At 49.9% G+C, this 22408-nt stretch overlaps 1 long non-coding RNA gene and 1 pseudogene across 1 annotated transcript in view; both read right to left on the bottom strand.

Moving 5' to 3' along the window:
- LOC137846970 (uncharacterized) overlaps nucleotides 1–22408 on the bottom strand; it is a 475040-nt gene that overhangs the window by 303475 nt on the left and 149157 nt on the right. The window lies entirely within an intron of this gene.
- On the bottom strand, nucleotides 4621–5553 carry LOC137847417 (olfactory receptor 14C36-like; annotated as a pseudogene).

A 22408-nucleotide genomic window follows, 5' to 3' on the forward strand; every position in this document is an offset into this window, starting at 1 on the left:
TCTCTGCAGTGGATAGGGCAGCAGCAGGAACGTGTCACAGAAAGGGACTGGGAGGTCACTTCTGTCTGTAGCTGGCAGGTCAGTCTTGCCTTCTCCCTGGGATCTGCACTTTTGGGCTGACATCTGCCAATGGCCCTGCTAGGCCAGCAGAAGGCACCTGCTTGGCATGCTGACTGGGGGATCCCCTCTGCCTCCAGACCCATGAGGACCCAGAAAGAAGTCCCCCAGATGGGTTGTCCTGTCCCTTCTGCTTGAGTCCATGAGTGGGCAGCAGCAGGCACAAGGCTTGGCTGTGTGTAGTCAAGAAGCTGCAAGGTCAGCAGCAGGCCCCTGGCTTGGAAGATGCTGGTGAGGTATCTATGATCAGACCCTAGCTCCTTTTTTCAAGGAACAGCTGGTGAGGGTTGATGAGACATTTGTGAAATGATGGAAATCCTGGGATGAGAGCAAGGTGGTGAACAGAGATGGCTGTCTGCAAACTTCCAGGAAGTAGGAAAAAGTGTGGGAGAGCATTTGAAATCATGCAGAGAAGGCAGAGGGTGCTGGCTAGAAAGGAAGGACCCAACAGCCCTGTCCCTTTGGCTAGAGCTTATGAGAAGATGACATACAGTCATTGCAATGCAGCCTCTTTTCTTCCTTGCAACCCTGTGCAGAGGCAGGGAGGTGTCATACCAGTGTTCTTCTCACGGCATCACACTGCCCATCGCATTCCTCAGACCCCCAAGAAAAGTCCTGAGGCAGACAGGGGGGTGCAGGATCTCTCCTCGCAGTGGCTAGGGTCAGGCCTTGGCCCTTTTGCTTCACCAAAACCAACCAAGACTTTTCTCAGCACAGCGCTTTGCCTGTCTGTAATCATGGCCTCCAATTATCTGTCCTAACATGTCCTTGGGGAAGCTTTGTTAGTAACAGCCCTCAGTGGGGACCATTAATACTCCGAGTCACTTCAGCTTTTCCTTTTGCATTTGCTTTTTCACACAGTTGCATCATTCTCCGCTCAGTACCCAAGTTTCATTGACACAGCACCAAAATACTCCATGGAACTCATTAAAACACAGAAACTCCTAAGCAGCCATATCTCTCCCACCATTTTCTTCAAGTCTTCAAGACTTTTTCAGCTAATTGTAGAGCTTTCATGTTCTAGTTAAGGGGGAAGATTTCAAAGAGCATCTAATACAAATCTTTCTTCATTTTAAAGTCTGGATTTTGTTGTGATTCAGTTTAGAGCATCATTCTCCTATAGGTATTGGTCTAGAGTTTCTCCTTTGAAGCCTTGCTTAGGTGGGAAGAACAGGGCTTTTCCTATTTCAAAACAAACAACAGGAAATCATGCTGCAATTTTCAACAAACAAACAAACAAAAACAAAAAAACAAACAAACAAAAAAAAAAAAACGTTCAAGTTCCTTATTTTGTTGCCTCCAGTGATGTTTACCTTCCCAAAAGGATGACTGTACATGATGTATTTTACAGTGAGTAATAGGAAATTTTAATTAATTGTGTTAATATTAATCCATATCATACTAATTCAATGATAAATGATGAGGGTCTTACTAAGGAAACCATTAAAAGACTGCGGAGAGATAGGCGAGCTTGAACTCACTGAAACTTAAAGCAGCAACTGGGCCACTGAGAGCGGTCTGAATGGTCAAAGAGTAAGGGGAGGGCAAACCAGGAGAGCAATGGGAAGTCCAGGTCCAGACAGGCAGGTGGAAAGGGGTCATTCAGCATGTTCTGTGTAATCAAGATGGGTTTTGTGCCTGGAAGACGAGGGAGCACACCATGATAGACAAAGAGATGAGAATGCAAGTACAGGTGAACATCACTATTTCTTCTCCTGCCATTAATATAGAGCATGGAAATTAGCATTTCTTCATGAAAGAAATTACATTTCATGTGAGACGTTTTACAGAAGGGATTGAATCATCTGAGCTGATGAGTAGTCGCTTTATCATTCGAGTACTAAAGAAATAACTGGGTGTTCAGGCTGAGCGTTGCTGTCTGACCATAAGCATAACCAGGGAAAACCTCCAGTGGCCCCGTTGTGTTTGAGGCACTTCCCTGCACTGGCAGGTGTCAGAAAAGACCTGCAGGAGGCCGGAGCCCTTTGGGAAAATCAGGTGGAGCCAGGTGGAGTTCCCAGGGCACCTCCACTGCCAGCAGTAGTCTTTGTCCCTGCAACTGCAACCCGGTGCAACACAGGAAACCTCTTCAAAGACAAACCTCTTCTTCAGTGAATTGCTAGGACTGACCTAGATTTGAAATGGCCCTTGGAAACCTGAGATACTCTCCCTTATTCCTACTAGACACGTGAACATCCATTTACCTTCCTGGGTCATCTTTAGCAAACTCAGGCTGATAAACTCAAGTATAGCATAATTCAAATGGCTGAGCCAGAACCCATCAGCTTGCCCCACTTTGGAAATGGTCCTCATCCAACTAAGGTTTTGAAAGTGAAAAATTCAAAATGACCTGTGAGGTCAATGCGCAGAGTAAAGGAAGGTCACTCATATTGTGCTGGAGTAGTGTGGTGGTTTTCAGTTCTAGGCAGCTAAACACCACAACCGCTCTCTCGCTCCCCCTTCTTAGATGAGGAGGGGAAGAAGTAAAGTAAAGAACAACTTACGGGTTGAGTTATGGATAATTTAATTAAAGGGAAATAATAATAATTATTATTATTATTAAAGAAAGATTATTATGAACTAAACTATTTATCTAAAGGGAAAAAAAGGGAAAGGGAAAAAGGGAGGGGGAAAGGGAAAAAAAAAAGGAAAACAAACAAACAAGACAAATAAAGTCTATGTGGAAGTGCAGAGGAAAGAAATTACTCTCTACTTCCCACAAATGTGCAATGCTTGACCACGTCCTTAAAGCAGGACCTCAACGCACATAGCCGGTGTTCAGGAGGAGGACCAACGTTTTCCCAATGAGAACGCACCCCTCCCCTCTTCTTCCTGTTTCCACCTTTTATTGCTGAACCTAGTACAAGTAGCAGAAGGCAAAAGCATTGCATTGGGCCTCAGAATAATCAAGGAGACCTAATCCAGTTCATCCATGAGAAAAAGCAGAGTGAAGGACATTGAGTTGTCCTAACATGAAGAAGGATTACATCACTGGTGAAGGAACGCTCTTTTTGTGCCACCATCAAAGCAAATTACACAAAAACTGTCAAATAAAGGTAACCTGTTCCACAGTGGCGCTGTCACACCACAGGACAGAGGAGGGACATTTTTCAGTTTCAGCCTCTTTTTCAGAGAGGCTTTGCCCTCTCCCTGTTCACCATGGTTCAGATCCTGGCCCTGGATGCTCCATGAGCACCTTGCAAGTCCTGGCAGGCTGTGGGGAGGGGACAAATGCCCTGGGCCCCCTTCCTGCTCTGCCCAGACCAGCAAAGGACTTGGTGGCTCCTTATACCTCCTTGATGCCACCATTCCTGTCACGATTCAAACCCAGGAAGCTGCTTCTTGAGTGGTCAGGGTGTCCAGGGTCACTGGGCATCCACCAGTGGTGACTCAGTGAAGCCCTGACACCCTCACCCAGGACTCTGTGCCCCTCTGTCCAGGTGGAACCCCAGTACAACACTAAGACCTTGAGCCTGATATTCCCTGAGCGTCTTCTGCATTCCAGTTTGGGAAGGAGAGCCCTGAGCACTGTGCAAGTTCCTTTTACTAACAAGATGCCAAAACAGAGACCAGGCGTCATTTAGGAATAAACACATTCAAAGAAAACCTCTGGATCACACAGAGGAGTGGTCATCTGGAAAAGAGGAATGAAAGCAAACATCTAACATCTAACTGGAAACATTTTATTTATTAAATTTTAAAGAATGCTATACCTAATCATCACAAATTGCCTGAGACTAACGAGTAAAACTAGAAAAGCGAGATAGCCAACTTATTGCTATGTAAGTATTACCACTAGAATCAGTTTCTTCAGTGTGGCTTTCAGGTCCTGGTTCCTTAAGCTGTAGATGAGGGGGTTCACTTTGGAGGCACCACCGAGTACAGAAATGAAACCACCGTGTCCAAGGATGTGGAGGAAATGGAGGAGGGCTTCAGGTAGGCAAACAGGACAGTGCTGACAAACAGGGAGACCACGACCAGGGAGGCACGTGGAAAAGGCTTTGTGCTGGCTTTACTATAGAGACGAGAGGACTGTCACCTAGATCCACACGGTCTAATCCAAATCGACTGCTCCTACCCATGGCAGCTGGGCTCTTGGCCCTGAGCCCCTCCTGGATGCTGGGACTGCTCCCGTAGCTCCAGCGGGGATGGGAGGAGAAGGAAACTGAGACCAATGAATTTCCGCTGACATCTTTATTGTCTTTAACTACCAAGGAATCCTGTTTCTGTATGTACATTAGATGATATAGTAAAAACTAACACAAAACGTAACATTCAGAATGTTAAGAATTAGATTATTAAAAATGAAATAAAATATTGTTCAAATATTAACAGAGAAAAATAATTTTTAAAACGTTGTCTCATTTTCCCAAATACCCTTTGTTTTCTGTTAGGATTGTTATTAATGACAATGTTATGATAACACTAGTAACGATAAAAATGATATGATATAATATGAATCAAAATATTTGCATGTTATTAAGAATACATCCTCTGAACACATCACGGATGCTTAAGAAGCATGTATGGAAACAGTTTCCTCACTGCATCCTTGAGCTCCTGGTTCCTCATGCTGTAAATGAGGGGGTTCACTGCTGGAGGTACCACTGAGTAGAGAAGTGAGACCACCAGGTCCAGGGATGGCAAGGAAATGGAGGGGGGCTTCAGGTAGGCAAATATGCCAGTGCTAATGAACAGGGAGACCACAGCCAGGTGAGGAAGGCACGTGGAAAAGGCTTTGTGCCGGCCCTGCTCAGAGGGCATCCTCAGCACTGTCCTGAACTGCACATAAGACACCACAATGAAAACAAAACAACCAAATGCTAAAAATATACTAAACAGAACTGCCCCAGCTTCCCTGAGGTAGGAATCTGAGCAGGAGAGCTTGAGGATCTGGGGGATCTCACAGAAGAACTGGTCCACAGCATTGCCTTGGCAGAGGGGCAGGGAAAATGTGCTGGCCGTGTGCAGGACAGCGTTGAGAAAGCCACTGCCCCAGGCAGCTGCTGCCATCTGGGCACAAGCTCTGCTGCCCACGAGGCTCCCGTAGTGCAGGGGCTTGCAGATGGCAACGTAGCGGTCATAGGCCATGACAGTGAGGAGGCAATACTCAGCTAAAACCAAAAAATCAAAGAGAAATAGTTGGGCAGCACATGCTTCATATTAGATGACCCTGTTGTCCCAGAGGGATATGGCCATGGCTTTGGGGACAGTGGTGGAGATGGATCCCAGATCAAGGACAGCGAGGCTGAGGAGAAAGAAGTACATGGGAGTGTGGAGGCGGTGGTCGCAGGCTACGGCACTGAGGATGAGGCCGTTGCCCAGGAGGGCAGCCAGGTAGATGCCCAGGAAGAGCGCGAAGTGCAGGAGCTGCAGGTCGCGTGTGTCTGCAAATGCCAGCAGGAGGAACTCGTTCACAGAGCTGACGTTGGGCATTTGCTGGTTCTGGCCATGGAGAGAAAAGGCAGTAAGAAAATACAACACAATTCACCTAACAGCAGAGAAGGGTCGTGGTGATTTCTTTTTCTTATACTATCATTCCTGCTGCACTACAAGCGAAACCTTGTGGATCCTCAGTGTCACAGATACTATTCCTCTAGTGCATAGTGTATTTCAGAGAGCACAGCCACTCTGTCCATCATGTCGTGTCTGAGCTGCCCTGTGCTGGTGGGAGAGAAGAGCAGCGATTTTCCCAGGTAGGTGTCTGAGCCCTCCCTCACACAGCATTTCTGGCAGCAGCTCCCTCTCACTGACTGCCCATGGCCCTGCTGGGAACTGGTTCTCTGACCCCACATCTCTTCCCCGTTTATGATAACAGACCCCATCCCACAAGCTGTGTGCTCAGACTCACTCAGATTCACCTCCACTGCAATAATCTGAAAGCAAAGAATCTAAAAAAGCCTTCCTCTTCAGACTGACCAAGCCTCAGTATTCCTCTTGAAATGCCCATTTATAAATGCCATTCTCTACAGTTTCTCCTAGTCCAAATTACAAGAAGAGTGAGACCCACCCTGACAGATGCTATCAGCCATCAGATGTGCCAGCTGTAGAAGACCCCTCTGGCAACCCCACCTGCATGGCCCTGCTGCCAGAGCCTCACAGTGTCAAGAGCCTGCAGATGTGTCCTGCCACACGCTGCCCTCTGTTGTTGCGCTCCTCAGTGCCTCCAAGCCCTCTCTCCTTCTCTCCGTCTCTCCTTCTCCTCTCCTTCTCTCCTCTCCCCGTGCCAGCTGCGGTCAGAGCCTCCAGCCCTGCTGCGCTGTGCAGAGGAGCTGCTCCTGGGCACAGCTGGCTCTCTGCACCAGGGCCTTCTTGCCACGATCTCTCTCTGTCCCAGGAGCCTGGCCCAGCTCAGCAGCACAGCACCAGCCCAAGGCATTGGAATCACCCCTCCGGGGGCTTTCCTGATGAGCCTACAAACCTCAGGCACTGAGAGCAAGTTGAAGGAACCTCTCAAGAAGTAAAAGTCAGATGCAAGTTTCCTGGAGTGTCCCCCCGAGGGCCAGCACTGACACGGCCTCCCTTGGAGCTCGTTAGAGCAGAGCATTGCAGGCAGTGAGGACAAGGAGACAAAGGCAATGTGAAGGTGACACTGAAGGGTACACAAAGTGGATGCATTTCACCAAGCACAAGGGCCCAGACAATAATCAATGATTTAAAATTGGAAAAGACTGAAAAGGAAGATAAATTTGTTATAATAACAATAATAAGAAGGAGAAGAATATATACAGAGCAAGTGATGCACCATGCAATTGTCGAGAAGCCCCTCACCAATGCTCAACCTGTCACTGAGCATTGGTCCCCCTGACCCTGGCCAGATCCCTGCACCAGGATCTGTTGTGTACGTCCCTTGGCCTTAATTTATTTTAGTGCAAAATCAGCTTTCAGAGGAATTTGGAGTATTTTCTTCCCTTTCTCAAATACTTCCTCTGCTGTGTCACCCCACACGATGATGCCATTGATGTAGTGCAGGTGTTCAGGAGCTTCCTCCTCTTCCAGTGCAGTCTAGGTCAGACCATAGTCCCTCAGGGCTGTGTTTCCAGCCCTGGGGCAGTTGATTCCAGGTTATAAGCAAGCTGTGGCCTTCACTTTTCTGGCAAACGGATGGAGAAAAATGCATTAGCGATATCAATTGTGGCAAACCATTTCGGTGCCTTGGATTCCGGTTTTCATGCAAGCTCTACCGTGTCCGGCATGGCAGCACTCAGCATTGCATGACTTCATTCAGGCCACGATAGTCCTCTGTTAGTGGACTCGGTTGTTGCTATACTGGCTCAGGTGTATGGTTGTGGTAGTGATTGGCACCAGCTGTCCTTCAGCCCTCATCAACCCCACAACAGAAGGGTCCTGTGAGAGACCAAGGCAAGGCAGACAACAGTGTAACGTCCTCCATCTCCAAGGCAGCTATGCCAAAAGCCCACCGATACCCTTTTGGGTCCTTAACATATCTATCCTCTCCTGAAGTAGTCTCTTGCAAGGATGCACAGAGTCTCTGGGGCAGTGCCAATGGGTTGCTTTTGCCACTCCTTCCCACTTAGATACACTTAGGCCAGGACCCAGTACACTGCAGTGGTACGTGTTTCTTTGGAAATGCCAGTGTGATAACACTTCCTTTTCAAGCATTTAACCATTTTTTATTAGGATTCTGCACTTGCTTGGGGGTGACCTTCCAAAGCTTTGGAGGTGCCCACTGCTCTAGGTGCCTGCCCATATCCTCACACACTCCTTGCCACACTAAACTCTCCTGCCACCAGAGAGATATCTGAATGGTATTCTTAAGTTGTTCTGAAACACATTCAGGAGACATAACAATAGGAACATGCTGGTTTGACCATCCCAAGGATATTCACAAATTTGAAGAGGTAGTGTAATTAGCAGAAAGGGAGAGTGAACCAGTGGAGAAAAGTGTCTTCCTCTTGTCTCCCCCACAGCTTGGTTTCCTGAGGAGAAGAGGTCCAGAGTGTAATTCTTAATAGTTTCTGAGCGATGGCTCCCAAGATATGGAGGTAATAGCAATGCTGAGTACAAGTACCAGATTAGTTTCATGACCAGGAATTTTGCCATATCATAAACCAGTGTTACACGATACACCAAAAGAATAAAGTTAAACCAGCCATCAGAAAAGATAAACAGCATGACAGGGGAGACATACAGTAAATAATGTTCTATACAACACAATTCTGAAATGTAGCACAACAGACCTGAGATTTAAGAAAAAAATTAAAAGAAAAAATAGAAGGAAAATCAACTTTGTGATCAGCAAATATTAAAATCAACTAATGCTTATAATAGCTTTCTTTTAACATGCTGAGGTCAGATCTGTCATTGGCTCAAACTTTGTGCTCTATGTTGGGCACCAAAAACAGCGTGGTTTATCCCGGCAGGCAGCTCAGCACCACACAGCCATTCACTCACACACACACCCTGCTACATCCCCAGTGGATGCAGGAGAGAAAGAGGAGAGGAAAATTAAAAAAGAAATCATGGGTTTAGATAAAGACAGTTTAATAGGACATAAAGGGAAGACAAATAATACGAACAATGATAATGATCATCATGATGGTGATTGCCTGTCCTGCAGCAGTGGTACCCCCTACCCTGGACATCCAGCCCATACTGATTTTCTGGAACATCCTTTTGGCTACTTGGGGTCTGGAACATCCCTTTTGCTGTTCCATGGTCTGGAAAATCCCTTTGGCTACTTGGGGTCAGCTGTCAGGCTTCTATCCCCCCAAGCTTCTCAGGCAACCCCAGCCCTCCACTGCTGGGCAACAACTAAGCCATCAGCGTGTAATCAGCATTCTTCTCATGCTAAATCCAAAACACAGCATCATACCAGCTACTAGGAGGAAAATTAACTCAATCCTAGCCAACTCCAGGACACCCAGAGACTAAAGGCAATATATCTCTGTGTGAATATCAAAAGAGGAAAGCTAGTGGTGATTAAATGGAAAGTACTGGAGCTGAGCATGATGCAGATGGTATAGAATATGGGGTGGATATTGTCCATGTGTTAGCTGGGATAGACTTAATTTTCTTCCTATTAGATGGTACAGTGCAGTGTTTTGTATATCGGATGCAGTTCCAGACAAAATAACAGCATGCATGAGAAGGAAGAACAGAAGAAGTGGAATCCGGCAGCCTTCCATCCCCTACCCTTCAGTGATTCTGTGCTGCAATTCCATTCAACTGGTTACTCCTGTGTTACCCAAACTGTCCTACAATCTCCTGCTACTGTTACCTTGTGAGAGACAGCACAATCAGGGTAAGCCATGTCCCTGCAGACATGAACAGCTGACAGAATGGACCATCAGTGTGGAGGAAATATTGAGAAACTTCAGGATTTTGCCTACAGAAACCTCTTGGCATTTACAAGGATCAGAGCCTAGTCCTGCACTAGAGGAAGGGGAACCCCACACATCAGGGCAGACTGGGACCCTGCTGAGTGAGCAGTGCCCAGGAGGAAAAGGGCCTGGGCACCATGAGGGATGCCATACGAGCAGAGGTGCCTGCTCACCAGGAAGCAGGCCAGCTTCCTACAGAGCTGCCTTACGAGGAGCATGGCCAGCAAGCAATCTAAGTTATCACACTCATCTCAGATCCCCTGAGACACCACACAGACAAGGGTGTAGAGACAGCAGGAAAAGAGGTGCAGGTGCGAGAGTCCCTTGGACAGCCTGGTGTGGAGAGGAGCAAGGGCCGTGGCAAGGCTGAAAGTGCCAACAGGACCTAGGTCTCTGTGCCTGAGGCTACGACTGTTGTCTGTGCCACTGAGGCCCATCAGGAGACAGCTTATTGTTAAAGCACCAGAGCCTCATTGCCTCCTTACCTCCACCCATGAACTAGGCAGGGGTCGTACCATTCTCCTGCACTTGGCCATGCACATCCACATCTCCTGCTGCCCCACAAAGAGCCCTGAGCAAGGTGTGAAGGGAAAGGATCTCCCTTCCCAGGGGCTGGAGGTCAAGGCTTTGCCCTTGTGCTTGGTGAAACACATCCAGTTTGTCTACACATCAGTGTCACCTTGACATTGCTTTTGTCTCCTTGTCCTCACTGCCTCAAGTGTTCTGCTCTAACGAGCTCCAAGGGAGGCTGTGTCAGTGCTGGCCCTCAGGGGGACACTGCAGGAAACTTGCCTCTGACTTGCACTTCTGGAGAGATGTCTTCAATTGTCTCTGAGTGCCTGAGGTTCATGGGCTCATCAGCCAAGCCCCCAGAGGGGTGATTGCAGTGCCTTGGGCTGGTGCTGTGCTGCTGAGCTGGGCCGGGCTCGTGGGACAGAGAGAGCTCGTGGCAAGAGGGCCCTGGTGCAGAGAGACAGCTGTGCCCAGGAGCAGCTCCTCTGCACAGCGCAGCAGGGCTGAGGGCTCTGACCACAGGCACCCAGGCAAAAGGGATTCCAGGCAGCCTGGAGAGTGCGCGCAGAGGAGCGCTCAGTGCAGGAGAAACCTTCACAGCTCTGCCCATGGTAAGTCTCTGGCTGCAGGACAGTGCAGGACAGGTTCCTGGAAAAGGCTTCTGGATGCGGGATGTCTATGCCTGGCCAGGAGCTGACAGGATGCCTCTCGTGGCTTGTGCAGCGTGGAGGAGAAGATGCTGCAGGGCAGCCTTGGACAGAAGATGAGCAGGTCAGGGTCTGCCTGCAAAGAGAAGGCACTTTCTGTACTCTCTGCCTGCCTCATCCTGCTATGATTGTGGGGCAGACTGTGCATTAACAGAGTGGCTGGGTTTGATGGAGCTTCCTGTTGCATTTGAATAAGACATAAACAGGTTAGTGATGAACCCGAGAGTATCCCTTCAGTTTTCTCTGCTTACACACTGCACCAGGGCGTGGCTGAGATATTCATTAGGGACCTGCAGACAGGGAGATCTCCCCAGAGCTGTCCTCATCCCTGGCAGCTGTCTGCAGGGCTGAGCTGGGCACACAGTGGCTGGAATGGGGTCTGTGAGCATTGATGAGAGGAGCCGTGGGGACAGAGAAAGAGCTGCTGGCAGGGACAACTGCAGGCAGCAGGGACATGGGCAGGCAGTGAGAGGGAGCTGCTCCCTCCCTGCCATCCCCTGCAGTGCAGGCGCCTTCCTCGCAGCAGCCCCTGGTCTCCTCTCTTCCCCTCACAGCTTCTGTCACGGCTTGTATAATATGGGGGGCTGAGAATATGGGGTGTCTGAACCCTAAATCTCTGTGTCAGTAGACACATTTTCTGCAGCCCCCTCCACCTTCCTCCATGGAAGAAGGCACAGAATCACAGAATCATAGAATATCTCGAGTTGGAAGGGACCCACAAGGATCATCGAGTTCAGCTCCTGGCTCCACAGAGGTCTTACCCCCAAATTCCTTCCATACGACCAGGAGCATATTCCAAATGCTTCTTCCACTCCAGAGCTCTTGTCCCTCTGCTGTCTGTGCCAGACAGATGGCACAGGGCTGTGAGGACAGGCTCTACCTCACCGACACCGCAGCCTCTGCACTGGGTTGGGTCTGCCCTGCCTGCCCATGCCTGCTTCTCTCCCTTGCCCAGCGTGGCAGCTGGTGGTGCCTGATTCTGACAGGGAGTGCTGTGCACGAAGGGTGAAGCAGGAGATGATCCCTGTTCTCTCCGGCCAGACGTGCACGATCCATCTGCTGGGTTTGTCTCCTGGGTATTGAACAGGGAAGATGTACACAGAGGCACACAGCCAAACACCCCTCACTCAGCAGAGGGAGCCACTGCCCAGGAACCTTCCCTCTTGGAACCTCGAATGGAGCAGAGCAGGCTCATTGGGAGCTGCTGGGCAGAGGAGGCTGCATTGTACAGGACACTCAGCAAGCACACAGCAGGGATCCAGACAGGGATATAGGCAAAGGTCTTCTTGGAAACAGGGAATGTAAGGCTTTAATTGTGAATTTTCTCAATTTTGCTCAGAGACATTACTCGTAACACTCTCTATTTTTTTTTTTTCTCATTTGGCAGTGTCCATGTCCAGAACCAGCAAATGCCCAACAGCAGCTCTGTGAGTGAGTTCCTCCTGCTGACATTCACAGACGCGCGAGCTGCAGCTCCTGCACTTCGCGCTCTTCCTGGGCATCTACCTGGCTGCCCTCCTGGGCAACGGCCTCATCCTCAGCGCCGTAGCCTGTGACCACCATCTGCACACCCCCATGTACTTCTTCCTCCTTAATCTTGCTCTCCTCGATCAGGCCTGCATCTCCACCACTGTCCCCAAAGCCATGGCCAATGCCCTGTGGGACACCAGGGCCATTTCCTATAAAGGGTGTGCTGCAAAGATCTTATTTTTTGTTTTCTTGGTTGGAGCAGAGTATTCTCTTCTCACCGTCATGGCCTACGACCGCTACGTTGCCATCTGCAAGCCCCTGCACTACGGGAGCCTCCTGGGCAGCAGAGCTTGTGCCCAGATGGCAGCAGCTGCTTGGGGCAGTGACTTTCTGTACAGTGTCCTGCACACGGCCAATACATTTTCCCTGCCCCTCTGCCGAGGCAATGTTTTGGACCAGTTCTTCTGTGAAATCCCCCAGATCCTCAAGCTCTCCTGCTCAGATGCCTACCTCAGGGAGGCTGCGCTTCTTGTAGTTAGTTTCTGTTTAGCATTTGCGTGTTTTGTTTTCATTTCATTTTCTTATGTGCAGATCTTCAGGGCTGTGCTGAGGATGCCCTCTGAGCAGGGCTGGCACAAAGCCTTTTCCACGTGCCTCCCTCACCTAGCTGTGGTCTCTCTAACTCTCAGCACTGCCTTGGTTGCCTACCTGAAGCCCCCCTCCATCTCTTCCCCATCCCTGGACACGGTGGTGTCATTTCTGTACTCGGTGGTGCCTCCAGCAGTGAACCCCCTCATTTACAGCATGAGGAACCAGGAGCTCAAGCACGCCTTGTGGAAACTCATTGGATACATGCTTCTTTGGCATCAGTAGTGTGCCTATAATATTAAATGGACACACAGATTATCTGAACAATCTCTTAGTACAGTAGGTTGCAATTATTTTATTATTATTATCTCTTAAAATTGTGATTTTGATTGAATTATATTCATGGCATCCTATTATTTTTTTAATTTATTTGCTTTCACCCAATCATCTTATGTACCTACAGAACTTGGCTTCCTGTGTGGAAAAGGAGAATAAAGAATCCACGAGAACTTCATTGGTCTCAGATGCTATCTCTTCCCATCTCCTCTGGAGCTGCTGCCACACAGAGGAGCAGCCCCAGTGGACCTTGAGACTGCTCCTCACTGCCCGCTGGGCTCTGCCTCTCTGCTGCCTTCAGGTCGGGGCTGCTGCTTCCCTAGAGCCATGGCCATGGCCAGCAGCAGGATGTGGCCTTTTCACTGCTGCTCTCTTTTGGCTTCTATGTTGTTCTCTTGAGCTCTTGTACTTGACTAAGCCCTTAGGTCTCATGTACCTTGCTGAAAGTCCTGTTGTGTCTGCAGTGGCATCTCTGCCACATCTCTGCTTCTTGCAAAGCTGGTGTCAGGAATATACCGAAGGAGCTGCTCACTTGTCCTGGTTTCAGCTAGGATAGAGTTAATTTTCCCCCTAGCAACTTGTAGGGTGGTGTGTTTGGGATTTAAGATTAGAATAATGTGGATAACACACTGATGTTTTAATTGTTGCAGAGCAGTGCTTACACCAAGCCAAGGACTTTTCAGCTTCTCACTCTGTCCTGCCAGTGGGCAGGCTGGGGGTGCAGCAGGAGCTGGGAGGGGACAGACCCAGGACAGCTGACCCAAACTGGCCAAAGGGGTATTCCATACCATCTGACGTCATGCTAAACAATATATAGGGGTGGCTAGCCGGGGGGAGGGGGCCGGACTGCTCAGGGTTAGGCTGGGCATCGGTCAGCGGGTGGTGAGCAATTGCATTGTGCATCATGTTTCGTACACATTATTAGTAGTAGTACTATTATCATTTTTTTCTGTCCTAATAACTGTTTCTATCTCAACCAACAGGCTTCATTTTCCTGTTTCTCTCCCCCACCCCAGAGAGGAAGCGAGGAGGGTGACTGAATGGCTGTGTGGTGTTTAGCTGGCAGCTGGGTTAAACCACAACAGTGTGAGACACAGCCTTTCACTGCCAGGTACCAGGTCAACAGGAGGGCCTGTGTGCCCTCCTCCTGCCATACTTCGTGCAGTGGCTGCAGCAGAGGGGACCCCGAACCAGCCCCTGCATGGGGCTCTGCCACCTGCCTGGCCCCAACCCTTTCCAGCGCCCTCCTTGCTGCTCTCTGATGCATGTCAGCACCTCCCCGTGCATGCTGGCCAGCACATCTGCTGAGGGCCAGGGTGGCTGCTGCAGGGGCAGGGAGCTCAGCATGGCCCTTGCAGCCCCCTGCCCTGGGCCTGCCTCTGCCCTTGGCCTCGGCCCCGGCCTTGGCTCTGCTGGCAGGAGCGCTCTTGGCATGCGCTTCCTGGCCTCCCCTCGCCTGTGCACAGCTGCTGCCCACTCAGGCTGCTGCCACAAATTTGTCCTCACCAGCAGCACCACCCCTTGGGCTGCTTCTTCTGGCCTCTCCCAGCCCATTGCCTTGACTCCTTGTCTCTGCTGGGCCCCACCTTCCACACCAAAACACATCCCTTATCTGTCAGTGCCTTCTCCCCTTCCCTGTGGGATGAGAATTCCATATCAGGACGTGCTTTCCAGTGGGCCGTCTACCAGAAACAGTAATGAATGCTATGAGCAGGACTAGAGGGGTCCTGCTTCCAGCCAGGGGAAGGCAGAAGTGAGTCTTATTGGGAAGGAATAGCAAAGGCACCCCATTGGGACTGACCCAGAGGCTATGTGCATTCTCAGCATAGACTGCTTCAGGAGACGGAACTTCAAAGTTCCAAGAGGGCACCGCTGGTGGGGTTTTGGCAGAGCTGCCTTGGAGACAAAGGACGTGAACCAGTTGTCTACTTTGCTTGGCCTTCCACAAGACCCTTCTGTTGTGGGTTTGCTGAGGGCTGAAGAACAGCAGGTGCCAATGGCTACCATGGTGGCGCACCTGAGGCAGCATCGTGCTAACCGGGACTCCCTGATTGCCATCCATGAGCTGGTTCATTGACTGGAGAGCCAAGGTGTAGATGTAGAGCTTGGGAGCGTGCTTTAGTGATGGCCTTGTCAGCACTAAGGTAAAGTTGCCTGACCTGGGTTACACGTCCCAGAGTAGTGTCAGGCACAATGCAATTCTTTTTGCCTTGTGCATCTATAGCACAGGAAGTAGGACTTTGCCCTGATTTATTGACTGGGCAGATCTTTTTACATTACTCAATTTAGGTTTGTGTGGCTGGAGGGGGACAATTTCCCAAAAGAGGCCGAGCTCATGGGTACAGGTACTGCCACTTGAAGATTTTTTTTTTTACTTTTCATCCTCAGTTTTCCACTCACTCACAAGACCCAAGAGAGACAATGGATGTCCAGTTGTCTACTACAATTCATTTAGAATATCTCAGGATCCAATGGTCATTTCAACTTTATTTATTTTTATTTATAATTTTATTATTTTATTTTATTTTATTTTATTTTATTTTATTTTATTTTATTATTTTATTTTATTTTATTCACTTTTTCTCTGATTTATCTTAGAAAGGGTATCATGTGCTGGGCTGGGCTGCAGTTACAGGGACAAAGACCACTTCTGGCAGTAGAGGTGTCAGACCTCCAGACTCTGCTTTTCCTCCCTATGGAGGTCTCCAAAGAAGTCACCCTGGATAAATAGCAAGAGGAGAATGATGCTCAAAACTGAAATGCAGCAAAAATTAGCCTTTAAAACAAGAAAATATTTTTTATTAGCTGCTTTTTGAAATCTTCTTTGAGTACATCATGCAAGCTCTGCAATTAGCTACACAAGGCACAAAGGCTTGAAGAATACTATGGATGAGATGTTAGGAATTTCTGCATTTTAATGAGTTCCATGGTGTATTGTGGAGCTGAGTCTATGAAGCTCAGGTACTGAGAGGAGAATAATGCAACTGCTAGAGAAAGTAAAGTCAGAAGGAAAAGTTGATGTGACTTGGAAAATTAATGGGCCCCACTGAGGGCTGTTACTAACAAAGCCGCCCCAGGGCCATATTAGGGCAGAAAATTGGAGGCCATGATTACAGACAGGCAAAGCACTGTGCTGAGAAAAGTCTTGATTGGTTTTCGTGATGCAGAAGAGCCAAGGCCTGACCCCAGACAATGGAAGGGGAGATCCTGCACCCCCACGTCTGGCTCAAGGCTCTTCTTGAGGTCTGTGGGATGTGGTGGGTAGTGTGATGCTACTAGAAGAACTTAATTAAGACACCTCCACAGCCCTGCACAGTGTTGCAAGGAAGCAATGCCAACACTCAGCATGACAAACAGGTATCTTCTGCTGGGCTAGCAGGGCCACTGCCAAATGTCAGCCCAAAAGTGCAGCTCCGAGGTCTATGTCAAGGGTGACCTGCCACCTCCAGACACAGGTGACCTCACAGTCCCTTTCTGTGACACGTTCCTGCTGATGGCCTATCAAGTGCAGAGACAGAAGTGACCTCACAGTCCCTGCCACAGTCACATTGCTCCTGCTGGGGCAGGAGATCCTGAGGCAGATCTGAGCTCATCACAGCATTCCCACCCATCTCCTCCTTGAGGCCCACAAGCTGATCAGATCAGGGTGAGCAAGAGAGTAAAGGAAAGGGAAAGGGGTTATGGGCAGAGTTTTGGCTTCAAGGGATACTTTGAGGTCACGCATAAGAATAGTGGATTCCTGTCAGGGTGTGGAATAGCATTTAGGTTTGGGGATTAATGTCACTGATTAAAATAGTGCAAGGGCTTTACATGACTATTTTAAGTCAGTGTTACAGCAGAATCAACATTGCCTGAATGTTCTAACCTCACAGAAATCATTATTTTCTGCTGGCCAAACATTTTGCCCTCCTCCAAATCTCACATCTCTCCTGGCCAGACTTCTCCTGACTTCCCCGTATCAGTCATCTTCCTAGGGGCAGCTTTCTGATGGTTTTCAGGATCTCAAAGTATCTGCCTAACATCTGTTGGCTACTCCATTTTTGAGACTGACGCGGCACATAAGTCAGGATGGAAAATAACCCAAAGCTGTAGGTGAACCCTGCACAATGTACCCTGCAGCTCTTCTACCACCCCAAAATTTTGTTTTCTGCCTCCAAGTTTTGGATACGGAATGCCTTCTTTGCACCCAGGGTACCTTTTTCCAAACCCACAGTTCAGTTTGCCCCAAGCGTCTTGGAGGCAGTGGCTCCCTCTGTGTAGAAAACTGGAAGCAGTCCTAAAGGATGACTTCAGGCAAGAGCTGACACCTCTGACATGACAACCCCTATCCAAGACCTCTTCCTCTATGGGGCCTACCAGGTACTTAGAAAGAGCCGATCTCAGAAACTACATGCACAGCAAGTGCCTTCTGCTGCCAAACCATAGACACTGGCAGATGTGAGCCTAAAGGCACAGATCCCAGCCAGGAGTCAAGGGTGACCTGTCAGCTACTTCGGAAAGAGCTCAACTCAAAGGCCATTTAACAGTCATTCACTTCCTGCTGGAATTAGTGTTTCTGACGCACTACTGAGCATATAATACCATACCTAGAAAACACCTCCTTTTTGGGCCAGGACCTGCCCAGGTAGAAGTGATCTGGTTGTGATCCTCCAAGCTCATGGCACACCTGCTGGGCTTGCAGCCTCTCTGACACTCAGGAGCCAGTTCCGTGCCAGTCCTGGGAGGTTGTAGGGCAGGAGGAACCTTGCAGGCAATGTTCCAGCCCCGTGCCTGTTGACAGTCTGTCAGATCCTTGTGCACAGTGAAGATCACACTCAAGTCCATAAGCCTGAAGCTGCCCTAGAAGACACTCAGGGGAAGCACCCTCCCAGCCCCAGCCTCAGCCCCAGCCCCAGCTGGTGGTGCTGCTCTGCAGAGCGAGGGGGCTGTGGTGCCCAGGGCACAGGGGCACTCTGCAGAGCCATGCTGGGCAGGCTGGGAGGCAGACCCAGCTCATGGGGTCACTGCCATTGCCCCAGGGCTGCAAGGAATCACTCGCCAGGCTCCTTTGTTGGGGCTGCTGCGTGCCCTGGGGCTGCAGAGCTCTCCTCTGCCTGCTCACACCAGACTGAGCACTTGAGCTCTGCTCAGTACACATGGGACACAACATGGTGCTCAGCGGTAAATATTGGGGTCATCTTTCCAAGCTAAGGTACCAGTTTCTCAGAGACTGGCAGCACAGTGCTCTGCTTATGGGAATTGAAGAGTTACTAAATATTCCTCATGTTTGGGGTTGGAATTTCTTTTTCTTTCATTTGTCTTTTCCTTTTCTTTACTTATGTTTCTATCTCTCTGAGTTTTTATGTGTTTTGTTTTGTTTGTTTGTTTGTTTTGGTGTGTTTTATTTTGTTTTCCCCATCTCCCTCTAGAGGAGGAGGAAGCAGGTATTCCCTCCTCTACCTCTAGAGGAGGAGGAAGCAGGCAGCTTATACATGTGTAGTGTCTGGTTGGGGTGAGCAAGGAGGAGGCTGGCTATGGTGCCAGGAAATGGAGGTCTGTGAAGCTGCAGGAGCCCTGCTCTCTTGCCTGGCAGATCCCCAGCACACAGTGCCTGTGCCCCGCAGGGCCAGCCCCGCTCCCCAGGCCAGCACAAGAGGCCTGGCCCAGCCACAGAGCAGCCTGCCCCGAGCAGGGGCCGGCACAAAGAGCTTTCTCTTTCCCCTTTCCCCATCAGTGCAGGCCCAGCAATGCGGTTCTGCTCTTCCCCAGGGCCATCCCTGCTCCCAGAGAGCCTTACCCAGGGCAGTGTGTCCGTGCTGGCCTGGCTGGCCATTGCTGCTTCCCTCCCTGTGCTTCCTGCAGGGCCCCAAGCTGGCGGTGCTGCTGTGAGAGCCAGGGGCTGTGGTGACCCGGGACCCCACGCGTCTTCGCCCTGCCCGTGCTGCTCAGGCTGGGCAGCAGACCCAACTCCATGGGGGTCTCTGCTGCTGAGCCCCTTTCCATGTGCCCTGATGGCTCAGCAGCACAGGGCAGTGCTGGGCAGGGCCATGGGGTATCTCTAAGGGCACAAAGGGCAGGCGAGTGCTGCACCAGACCTGGTCCATGAGGCCTCAAGAAGGTTATCCTCAATTACTCTACACTCTTAGGGGCCTTTGTCTGCTGGCACATCACCACCACTCCTGCCATGGCAGAGCTGTCCTTACCCCATTGACTCCTCAGATTCCCCTTTTTCTTTACCGAACTCTTCTTTGGATGGCCATTAATTTTATGAGGTTCTAATCCCTACCAACTCAGTGTTGCATGTTCTCCCTGCAGATCCCCTGACATCTCCTGGCAGCTCCAGATTCCTCTCCAGGCTTACAGTGGCCATGAGCCCCACTGCAGGGGGGCAGTGCCATGCAGATGAGTCCAGTTGTTGTCAGGTGCTACCATAAAGCTCTTGGTCAAGCCTTTGGTCCCTCACAGACTGTCCTTGAAATTTAAGTCTATATTCTTCGCTCCAGGAAGCCCCAAATAAAACCCCTTTGTTACTGTGGTGCTAGCAGGGAGGCAGGGCTGCACAGTGCCTGTTGCTGCCTGCAGCCACAGGGATGCCACTGTAGAGACAACAGGACTGTCACCAAGGTACACGAGATATCAGGGCTTACCCAGAAAAAAAGAAGCAAAACGTGGAAGCCAAAAGAGAGCATCAGTGAAAAGGCCACGTCCTGCTGCTGGCCATAGCCGTGGCTCCAGGGAAGCAGCAGCCCCGACGCAAAGGCAGCAGAGAGGCAGAGCCCAGAGGGCAGTGAGGGGCAGCCCCGAGGGCCACCGGGGCTGCTCCTGCATGTGGTTGCTGGGCTCTTGGCCCTGAGCCCCTCCTGCATGCTGGGGCTGCTTACCCAGATCCAGTGGACTCAGGACCTCTGACTAGCGACATTCTCAATGTAAGTCTGAAGCCTTCCTTCTTGTCTTTATTCACAGAGGAAGCCTGGCTCTAGAGGTATATGAGATGATTGGGTTAAAGTAAATAAACATGCTGAAGGTTAAAAATTGCATTATTCAAATAAAAATCGTTTTTAATAAAATGTTACAGAATAATAATAAAAATTGCCCCTTCAGTTTCCCAAATAGTTTCTCAGTCCAACTAATGTTTTTATTTAACATAAATTACGACAATACTAGATCACTGATGTTAAGAAGCATGTATGAAAACAATTTTAATCAAAGCATTCTTGAGCTCCTGGTTCCTAATGCTATAGATGAGAGGGTTCATTGCTGGTGGCACCACCGAGTACAGAACTGACACCACCAAGTCCAGGGATGGAGAGGAGATAGAAGGGGGCTTCAGGTAGGCAACTGTGGCTGTGCTGACAAACAGGGAGACCACGGCCAGGTGAGGGAGGCACATGGAAAAGGCTTTGTGCCGGCCCTGAGAAGAGGGCATCCTCAGCACTGCCCTGAAGATCTGCACATAGGACACCATAATGAAAACAAAACAACCAAATGTTAAAGAAAAACTAAAGAGAAGTGTCCCAGCTTCCCTGAGGTAGGCATCTGAACAGGAGAGTTTGAGGACCTGTGGGGTTTCACAGAAGAACTGGTCCACAGCATTGCCTTGGCAGAGGGGCAGGGAAAATGTAATGGTCATGTGCAGGACAGCGTTGAGAAAGCCACTGCCCCAGGCAGCTGCTGCCATCTGGGCACAAGCTCTGCTGCCCAGGAGGCTCCCGTAGTGCAGTGGCTTGCAGATGGCAACGTAGCGGTCATAGGACATTATGGTGAGAAGGTAATACTCTGATCCAAACAAGAAGACAAAAAGAAGACCTGTGCAGCACATCCTTGATAGGAGATGGCCCTGGTGTCCCAGAGGGCATTGGCCATGGCTTTGGGCAGAGTGGTGGAGATGCAGCCCAGGTCGAGGAGGGCGAGGTTGAGGAGGAAGAAGTACATGGGGGTGTGGAGGTGGTGGTGGCAGGCTACGGCGCTGAGGATGAGGCCGTTGCCCAGGAGGGCAGCCAGGTAGATGCCCAGGAAGAGCGCGAAGTGCAGGAGCTGCAGCTCGCGTGTGTCTGCGAATGCCAGCAGGAGGAACTCAGTGATGGAGCTGCTGTTGGACATCTGCTTTTTTCAGGGTGTAATCCTGAACAAAGAAGAGGATGAGTGTAATAAAGTATAAGAAACATATCAGAGGAAAATGAATTCCATTTCTTATTTAAAATCATCACTTATATTGTGCACTTTCTGGCAGAGTTTTGGCAGATCCCTTTCATGCATCCTGATTCATTCTGCCTGTGGGTGTCTGTTGGAACAGGAGGCTCTACTGTGGGCAATGCAGGAATCAGTCCTGTCCTACAGCAAGAGTTGAAGAGGAACATGGGGGAATGTCAGTTTCACTTCCCTCCTAATCTCAAAGAATTTTGTCCCAGCGTTACTCCCAGTTCAACAAACTGCAGAGCAGAGCTGTGTAGTCTTTATTATTATTATTATTTCAAATTGTTGGTTTTGATTTTTTGTTTCAGCTGTCCCACCACTCCTGAGGAGTGTTTCCAAGTCACAAACCCTGGTTATTTCTGCTGCACTCAAAGTGAATCCTTGCAGATCATCATCATCACAGAAAAAGGAACTGTCACTTTAGCGCACAGTGTTCTTCAGGGAGGACAGCCAGTCTGTCCATCAAGTACAGTCTCAGATGCCCTGTGAGAGCTGCAGGGAAGATCTACACACGTTTGACTGAAAAGAACAAAGAGGCTGCTCAGAGCAGAGACATCCAGGCTCAAAGTGCACATCTCCAGACCCCTCACCCTGTCCCCGTACTCCCCTCTAACCCAACACACTGAGGGCTCACCCCATGGGCATGTGAAACCCCCATCCCCAGCCAGCCTGGGAACAAGAACTGCAGCAGCACGGCCAGCTGGAGAAGCCAGGAGGAATGCCAGCATGCTGCTGCCAGGGGAGGCAAGGCCAGGGAGGGACAGATGGACACTCAGCAGACCCTCCTGTGCTGCAGCTCTGCCTGCAGACGAGGCAGCTCCTGCTGGGGACACCGGGGGCTTGAGGGCAGAGGTTGTGCTGGTGGGAGAGGAGAGCAGGGGGTGTCCCAGGGAAGGCGCATGCCCTGCAGGGGATGGCAGGGAGGTGCCTGAGCCCTCCATTGCACAGTGTTTCTGGCAGCAGCTCTCTCTCACTGCCTGCCCATGTCCCTGCTGTCTGTGCATATCCCTGCAGGAGCCAGATTAGCGTCAGCTCAGTAAAAACCTAAGGAGACCACAAACATGACGTTGGTGCAATCTTTAAGCTGAGGTGGCTGAAGGCACTTGATGAAGTTCATTTCTGACATATGGATCTCTCAGTGCAATGCTCCAGCAGTCTCAG

Source organism: Anas acuta, chromosome W (assembly GCF_963932015.1).
Source record: "Anas acuta chromosome W, bAnaAcu1.1, whole genome shotgun sequence".
Lineage (NCBI taxonomy): Eukaryota > Metazoa > Chordata > Aves > Anseriformes > Anatidae > Anas > Anas acuta.